This window comes from Ailuropoda melanoleuca, chromosome 18 (genome assembly GCF_002007445.2).
Source record: "Ailuropoda melanoleuca isolate Jingjing chromosome 18, ASM200744v2, whole genome shotgun sequence".
NCBI lineage: Eukaryota > Metazoa > Chordata > Mammalia > Carnivora > Ursidae > Ailuropoda > Ailuropoda melanoleuca.
In genome coordinates this window covers 20,622,447-20,632,325 of record NC_048235.1, presented here as the reverse complement: position 1 = coordinate 20,632,325, position 9,879 = coordinate 20,622,447, and positions in this window count along the sequence as shown.

Here is a 9,879-nt window from a genome sequence, read left to right as displayed (position 1 = left end):
CTTTCTTCCCCAGCCTCTCAAATTGTCATTTTCAGTGTTCTCTTTGCTCATCTCAATCTTCTTTACTTTTCCCCTCTGAAAATATCATCCAAAGCATAACTTCAATTTTCACCTAAATAGTAATGACCCTCAAATTTATATCTACAGCTCAGATCCTTCTCTCACGCACTGGGTTTATATAATCTCACTTAACATCAACCACTGAATACACCACCAAGTATCTTATATTTAATGTATATAGAAATGAATCTACATAGTCACTTCCCAAATATGTCTTTCCCAGCATTCCTAATCTCAATTTAGAAATATTGGAATTATTTGCATATGTTTCTCCTTCTTGCTCCACCACCCAATCAATTGCCAAGATTTCTCGATCTTTTTCTACGAATATTTTTCCAAATTTTATACTTAACCATTGCCACTGCCATAGCTGTAGTTCAGATATGTATTATTTCTTGCTCACCACCCTCCAATCCATGTTCTTTTCTACTACGAGGGCTATGTATTTCACTGGTCTGCTTATCAGTGTAAGATCTATGTCTTACTCATCATCAGTTTCTCTAGCACAGTGTCTGGGACGTAGAATTACCATTGTAGAAAAGCTATATAACATAGCAAGCATCTACTATAGTCTAGACAATATTCTCGAAGCTCTGGAAACATCATGGAACAAAACTAGGAAAGATACCACCTTTCTGAAGCTTACATTCTAGTGGAGGACAACAGATAATAAATAATAAAGAAAATGAGTGAGTAAATTACTAGCATAGTAGCATGGAAAGGGACTCAGAAAAAAGAAAAAAAAAACCAGATTGATGGGGATGAGAAAAACCAGGGGAGGGCAAGTTGGAGATGAAATAAGGTGGTTAAGGTAGGCCTTATTGAGAGGACATCTTAGTAAAAGCTCAAAGGAAATAGGAAGTTACATATGCATTTATTAGGAATAAAAAGCTTCAAGCAGAAGCAGCAGCCAAATCCTAATGATGAGCCGATGCAGAACATATTCAAGAAACAGTAAGAACGTCCAGGCCAGAAGGAAGTTACAAGGGGAACAGAAATAAAAGATGAAATCAGGGAGCTAGTAAACATTTGAAGCCATTGTGAGGGCTTAATCTTCTACTCTGGGTAATAACGTCGAATAAAAAAAATGACAAAGCTCCTTACAAAAGAAATGGGTCTGCAAAGCTAAAATTATTCATCCAAATAAGAGAGAAAGTAAATGATGGCTTCCTAAACTGTCAGCTACTTCAGTGTGTCTAATAAAATATCCGTATTTTAAAATATTGTTATATATATAATGATAGATTCCCTCAACGGGTCTTTAAATTTGGATTAACCAAATAAAAATCAACAACCTTTTTGACTGCACCAATCGTAAAGCTGACCACGGGGACGTTACTGGCGCTGCAGTGCGCTGAGCACCGTTGTTCAAGCTGCCTTGAGCAACAAGGGTTTTGAAAATGTTCCTAATAGTCTGGAAGGAAAAACAGCAGCAAATGCTCGTTAACCTCTATAAGCAGCACTCATTCCAGCGAGACACAAAACCTGTAAACTGCTGCTGTAAATCCTGTGTGAATGCTGAAGGTAGATTCTGGAAAGTGAAGCAAGCATCCACAATTAGTCAGTGAAAAGTAGCACATGATTTTGAAATTACCCTGATTTTGCTACAAAGTCCTGATGCTGTTGTTTTTGTTCTGTGGTTTAAAGAACTTTGATCCCGCTGGAAAGCAGTTTTGCAGGTGGAGGGAGTTGTGAGCCCTCTACAACCCCATCAGTGACCCAACGCGCTGGGAAAACACCTTATCTGGACATGTAGCTTCACCACACCCCTTATAAAGCCTCAGGTGACCTCCTCTGCCTTAGACAGGCATCGAAGGGAGCAGCTGCAGAATAAGAAAATATGTCCACTGAGTAAGGAAGCCTACCATACATGGACCGCTTTCCATTATGTATCAAAGCTAAATATTAATCTGATCTCTCCCAATGTATCTCAGATATTATTTTTCCAAAGCTAAAAACATATCAGATAAATGGTTTCTCTTCAATATGGTTTTTTTCAAAACATCAATTTCTCCAGGTATAACAAATAAATCCAGGGATGTATGGTTTCAGCTACAACATGGCCTGAGCTTGCAAGTTGTCACTCCCACTCTTAAAGAAAACTACAACAAACTCAAAATCAATTACTTTCCTTGGATTCTGTGAACCGTGGTTGCAGGGCAAATACCCACCCCTAAATCTGGAGAGTCACAGCCGCTATCTGCTTACCCGGGGCAGAAGCTACTAGTCCCATAAAGGGACAGGAACACTTAAATGGTAATTTTAACAAATTTCTGGAGGCTAAGTATAAACTAGCATGACAGTGAGAAACTCCAGTGGTGTCAGATTTAGGGGACCGCATAGTTACTGAATTTTACCTCTAGGAAATGCACTAGCATCTTATAGTGAAAAATCAAGGAAGAAACTCTCCTGACTCTTGCAAAAGGAGGAAAAGGGTAATATGAAATTTGCCCAGAGTGTTCTCCATAAGAAAAGCTCACTCTCCAGGAGAAAAGTCTTTGCCAGGGCTTTATTCCACCTGAAGAAGGGGCATCTCTCCCAATTCTGCCCCCTTTATCCTTCCCGTCTCACCTAAGGGGAAAAAGCTATCCTGTTGGAACAGTACTTGTAAAGGTCACAACCCAGGGGAAAAGACCCACTAAAAAACTGATATTTAATTAAAACGCTGTACAGTACTTCCCTTACCCCACATTTCACCACCACACACAGAGCTCCAGTATTAACAGTGGATTACAATGGAAAAAGTAGCAAGACCCAGACTCTAAGACAGAGAAGTCCAAATGCAAGAAGGGACACAAAAACCAAGGACGCTAGAGGAATTTTAAGCCTCTCCCACTTACAGCTATTGCAAACATTAAAAACAGCTCACCTCCTAGCCACATTAACATAAATCTTCACCATAAAGACCTTAGCTCCCTTACCCCAAGAAACAAGCCCAGCTACCAACAAAAACTAGCATGCATCCAAAAAAACAAAAAACCCTGTAGAGACAGATCATCAGACTGAGGCTTAGATATGTCACAGGTATGGGATTATAAAACAGAGAATTCTAAATAACTGATCAAGTTGCAAAGGCTCTAATGGAGTGTAAAGTGAAATATTTTAAGTATTGCAAGAAAAAAAAAAAAACTTGAACTCTACATCCACAAAAATTCTCCTCAAATGTGAGAGAGAAATAAAGATATTGGGAAAACAAAGACTGAGGAAATTCATTACTACCAGATCTTCCCTGCAAGAATGTTCAAGGAAGTTCTTTAGGTAGAAAAACAACAGTTCAGAAACCCAGATCTACGCAAAGAAAGGAAAAGCTCTGGTAAAGCAATAAATTAAGGTAAAATAAAATCTACCGTTTTGACTTAGTCTCACTAGATGTAAAAGATAACTGCTTAACGTGGTAATAGCAACAATGCATTGTTGCTATTATACATAGGACTGAGTGTATAAAGGGCAGAAATATTATGAGACACAGGAGGGAGGAACTGGGAATATGCACTTATAATTTAACTCCACTACACATGAAGCAGGATAATTTTAATTGAAGATGGATTTAGATTGGTTAGAAGTGTAATGGATGCTCTAAGATCACCAGTATAAAATGTTTCAAAGCAGTATAATTGGTATGCTAAGAGAGAAGATAAAATCAAGTGTCAATGTAAAAAGAAAATTTACAGTAAGAAAGTAATTAGTAATGATCTGTGATAAATTCTCAGTTGGAAACCACAGAAGCTGACTATGTCTGGTCAAAGAAAAACAAACAAAAATGACTTTATTGAGTTTACTGGGTAAATATTAGGCAAGAGTTCTGGAGAACCAGATTTAACACTAAACTCTCAAAAATAAGCCTCTGAGGGGCGCCTGGGTGGCACAGCGGTTAAGCGTCTGCCTTTNAGAGTTCTGGAGAACCAGATTTAACACTAAACTCTCAAAAATAAGCCTCTGAGGGGCGCCTGGGTGGCACAGTGGTTAAGCATCCGCCTTTGGCTCAGGGCGTGATCCCGGTGTTATGGAATCGAGCCCCATGTCAGGCTCCTCTGCTATGAGCCTGCTTCTTCCTCTCCCACTCCCCCGCTTGTGTTCCCTCTCTCGCTGGCTGTCTCTATCTCTGTCAAATAAATAAATAAAATCTTAAAAAAAAAAATAAGCCTCTGATTCACTCCACAGAAGGAACCACGAGGAAATCACTGCCACTAGTGCTTCTACTAACCAGCTAGAGATATTACAGATTTTTTTATTTGTTGCAAAGAACTCGATTTTACAGCACGTGCTCCTAGTGCAAGCCAGAATTCCATCCCTGCCCTAGGACCCATGCCAGATACTCACCACCATCACCCAAGCCTCAGGTGCTTGCCACCATTCTCTCCCCCCCAACCCCCCTCCCCACACACACAGGGACTCTGCACAGCACATCCTTTCTCAAACTGCTTACTTACAAATTGGATTCTCCTGCTGACACACGTGGTGGGTGGGGATTAAGACCCATGTCTGCGCTCCAGCTGCAATAGAAGAAGGGAACAAGTTTTCTGGCTTCTAGGAGCGAAGGTAAGACTCCTAAAAGAGGAAGTTTTCCAGACAAATAAGGTTATATTCAAAAGTTCTAGGCAGCAAGAAACCATGCCGCTGAAAAGTACTTGTACATTTCAAATTTCTATCACTGCCTATTGCTTTGAAACCTTCCAGGGTGAAATCTGAAACTGGCCCCAGGGCACAGAGGGCAAGGAGAGGTGGAAGGAAGGAGACCGTTCAGATAAGTGGGTGTAGATGTAAAAAGCCAAGAAACTTGGGGCGCCCGAGTGACTCAGTTGGTTGAGCCTCTGCCTTCGGCTCCCGTCATGATCCCAGGGCTCTGGGATCCAGCCCCCAATTGGGCTCCGTGCTCAGCGAGGAGCCTGCTTCTCCTTCTCCCACTCTCCCTGCTTGCGGGAGCGCGCGCTCTCTCTCTCCTTCTCTTTCTCAAATAAGTAAACAGCCAAGAAACTTACCACCAATATCTTAGGAGTTTATTTAGAGGCCTTATCTGGGTTCGGTCATGGGTACCTCCAGACACTCTCAGTAACACATGACTCTCTCAAAGCTGCGTCCTTGAAAAGGCTCCCGCTCTCCCGGTGGGGGATGGAGGGTGGAATGTATGTTACAAGGATGGGGGAGGGAAGGAGGAACCTTCTATTGCCCTGGTTTAGCTCGAAGAGCAACCAGAGGTCACGTCCTCTCAATAATCTCCTCCAACATGGGGCGCCTGGGTGGTGCAGTCGTTAAGCGTCTGCCTTTGGTTTAGGGCATGATCCCGGGGTCCTGGGATCGAGCCCCACGTCAGGCTCCTCTGCTATGAGCCTGCTTCTTCCTCTCCCACTCCCCCTGCTTGTGTTCCCTCTCTTGCTGGCTGTCTCTCTCTCTGTCAAATAAATAAATAAAATCTTTAAAAATAATAATAATAATCTCCTCCAACAATGCCAGACATTCTGAAACATGATGATCCCATTTCTTAAAGAAAAAGAATATAATTCTCAATGTCTTCACTCAAGATTACATAAGGAATGAAAAAAGCATTTGTGTTTATACGAAACTCATGACGATTTCTGTGTAAAGAAAGACCATCCTTAGGTTAACTAGCACAATAACTTGAAGTTAGGGCAGAGTGGATACAATGCAGCATAGCACCCAATTGCCAAAGTACAAAAAAGTATAAAATAATTCCTTGTCCAGCTTTCTAGACCAAGCTTTTCATTGTGTATACATCTATATGCATTGAACCTTTAACTTGCAAAAAATATTTCAAGAGTCAACATACTAAGAGTTGATGAATATACAGGAAAACATATCTATCTCCTAAAAATGAGGGTTACTGTCTTAGTCACACAATTCAAGCTGTTATTTTTGTTTCTTAAATAGAAATATACTAGTCTCAAAAATTTCATGCAGCTATGAAAAGGGCTTAATTTATAATCAGGGATTATTTTCTGGTTTGGAAGAATCGGTTTCAAAAATATAAAGCATCACAGATTGGCATGAAAGATAAGGTTGAGATATTTCTGTGTAAGCTGTTAACTAGTTGAAGAAGCTGAAACCTAAGTAGTAATAGATACTTATCTAAGTATGTGTTATGATGTCCTTATGTAAACAAAATCTAGTAATTCTTTGTATCATTGCAATGTGTCACAGTAGAGGATATATTCTTATTTTCTGGTGAAAATATAGCAGGAAACAAGGAATAAAATGAAAAACTGGAAGAATTTCAAATGCACTGTGTTTCTTAAAAAGATATTAATGTATAATATAATATATAATATTTGCCTATCCCAACTGTAGTGCCATAATTCAATGATAGATTGATCCTAACTTTATAAATTTACCAGATGTGTATGTCAAGGTCCATAAATATGTTTTGATATAAACTAGCCTGTTTTTCCCTATCTGTAATATTAAAATTTCTGAACTACAAGTGTTAGTTTAACCACGCTGCATTCAGAGTAGTCTATATCATGCCAAATTTCCAGTCCTCAAAATCTCCAAAAATGAGAATTTCTGCACTAAACTAACTTGATATGTGAGCAGTAGAAAAATACACAATTATGGAAGCAAACTATAAAAAAAGGAAAATAGGATTTTTTATTCTTGATACTATTAGCAAAGGAACTTATATTATGGTGAGCCAAATTCTCCAAAGTGCATAAAACAGTTCTAGAAATAAATTAGGTGCACTGGGAAGCTACATTAACTCTTTCTGCACACAGGAGTCCCATTTGTTGCCAGGAGACATGGATCCAGGACGGCTTGCCCACACAAAAGTGCTAGGGGAAACATTGATTCTTACCATTAACCACTGACTTTCTATCATGGCATTTCTCTGGAGCAGATCTTCAGTCTGCCATGTTGACAGTTTTGGATGCATTGTATTTTGTCTGATTATGAAAGCTTTGGGTTATCTAAGAGTTTAGAAAGTCATTGAAAAATTCATAGTTATCAGAAAAACTTGAAAATAGACATAAGATAAAATTCTGGAAGAACTGATTAATTTACTCAAAATACAAGAAGGTTGAAGGCAATTTTAAGATTCCTAAAATACCTGAGGATTGTAACGTATAGGTGATATTCTGCACAAAAATAGTAATTAGCAGTTCTGTATCTCAACTGAGGATAGAAAAAGAAAAAAAAATATTATCTTGGCAGTAACATAAGAGGTTTGGTTTAAAAATAAGGAAAAATTTTCTGACAGTGTTTTTTATGAAAGTGTTGTTGTTGTTTTTCCTCTCATTACAAAAGATATATATAGTCTATGCAGAAGATTTTAAAATAAAATAAAATCAAGGAATAAAACCACACATAATCCTATTACCCAAGGGGAACCACTGACAGAATGGGACATGGGTGTATATATTTTCAAGTATGTATGGATGTATACACATTTATAATATCTTGGACATGATTTTTTCATGGGACATATCTTTAAATTAGTAAATCTTGTTCTACAATATGATTTTCAATTTAATCATTGTGTATCACGCATGTGCTATAAAATATATAGTAAGTCACATATCTCCTTTTGGCCATTTATAATTTTGCTATTATTTTTAATACTATGATGAATAATCTTGTACAGTAATCTCTGTGTACATATTGACTTTCATCTTAGTATAAACTCATAGAATATGCAAATTTGAAAGGCATAAACATTTTGTTCTGAAAGTACTCTTCAGAATGATCATTTCAGTTTAACTCCTAACAACAAATGTATGAATATCTTTGGTCTACATGGCTTTGTTATTTCTTTCATCTTTGTTTTACTTTGTCATATTTTCATTATTGTTTTAACTCTCCTTAACAAACTGCCTGTTTATTTTTCCATTGGGTACACTGGTCTTATTCTTAGGATTTTACAAGTGTTCTCTATATATTTAGAGTTTCCTAATTTATAGCTTACTTTTTCCTTTGTTATTTTAATACATCCTCTTTTTTTTTTATCTTTATGACTCCTTCTCTTTTCTTTTCCTTTAGCAAAATCATCTCTAAGCCTATGTTTTAATTAACATCCAACTATATTTTCTTCAAGGAATCTTATTCTTTTTAACAGTGAGCTATCATTGCATTGAGAGGCAGGGAGTTCTAACTTCACATTTCTGAATAGTTAACCAAATATATTCACTTACTGAGTAACCCATATTTGTTCTGCTAACTTCAATTCCAATCCAAGAATATCTCCAAAATACTTCCATGAACACGGGTCTATTTCTGTGTTTTATATTTTATTCTATTTGTCTTTTTGTCAGTACCATATTATTTTAATAACTAAGTTTTGGGAAACGTTTTAATATCCAGCAGTCATGTTAGTTCCATTATCTGTTGTTTTTATTTTTCCAAACTTACTTTGATTGTATGTGTGCCTCCTGGGACTTCAGTTCTAAACGTTTAATTCATCTAGTATTTTTATTGCATACTTCAACATATCTTCTTTACAACCAACATATAATAATGGTAGATGAAAAATTGAAAGACAGCTAAAAATGCATAAGAATAGCTGAAGCTAAGGATTTGCTCCACTTTGGGCCCAGGTTAGCTCCGATGGTTCACAAAAAAACAAAATGCCCCATGTGAGATCAGAGTCTGAAGCTAGGTTTGTAGCTCCAAGTCAGCAGCAAAATAAGTGAAAAAGACAAAACGGGATGCCTTCAGGGAAATTTCCTGTACCACATGTTATGCATTGAATCGTATTCCCCCAAAGTTCATATGTTAAAGTCCTAACACCCAGTACTTTGGAATATGACTTTATTTGGAGATAGAGTCTTGATAGAGGCAATCAAGTTAAAATGAGATTATTAATGTGGGGTACACTCTAATGCAATATGACTGGTGTCCTTATAAACAGAAGAAATTTGGAGACACGTACCCCTAGGGAGAATACCATGTGCAGATCATGGAAGTGATGAGACGATGTTTCTAAAATCCATGGAATGTCAAAGATTGCCAGAAACCACCAGCAGCTAGAGGAGAGGCATGGAACAGATTCTTCCTTAGAGATTTCATAAGGAAATAACCCTGCCAACACCTTGATTTCGGACTTCTAGAACCCAGAACTATGAAACAATAAAGTTCTGTCATTTAATCCACCCAATTTGTGGTACTTAGTTACAACAGACCATGACTTTATAGAAACCTGTGGACCTACAGAAGTTTGAAAAGAAACACATGGCTTAATTACCAGGAACTTAGCCAAGCTAACTGAAAATTTGGTGACTAAACCCATGGTGTCCCCAAAGCCATGAAACAGTTGTTAGGAGATGTGACTCTGGCCTGAGGATCAATGGGAAGAGGGACCAGGGAGAGCACATACAAAACTAAAAAAAAACAATCAGACAGCTAAGGAGGCAGAAAGGAGGAAAGAAAATTAACACTCAAAATTAGTCCACAAACTAAAACTCTGAAACGCTAAACAATCAAAAGCTAATAAAGATAGATAACAGAATTTAAAATTCAGAATATGAAATCAGCTCAACTGAAAATAATTTATGAAACAGTGTGACAAAGATTTTAAAATAGCTCAACAAGATAAAAATAAAATTAAAATCCTTCAAAAATCAGCATGTAATGAAGACACATAAAGGATATAAAAATTAGAAATCTTAAATATGAATATTAACCATTGAATTAAAGAACTACATAAGAGATAAACTCTAACCCAGACCCAATTGGAGAAGAAGCATAGCAATAATATAGGTATACAAAACTCAATTCATAAAGAGTTTTAAAAATAGTAAGATATGTGGATAAAAGATTGAAAGACTGCAAAGTATGTTCAATCACAGTTTCAGAAGAAAAGAACGGAGAGAA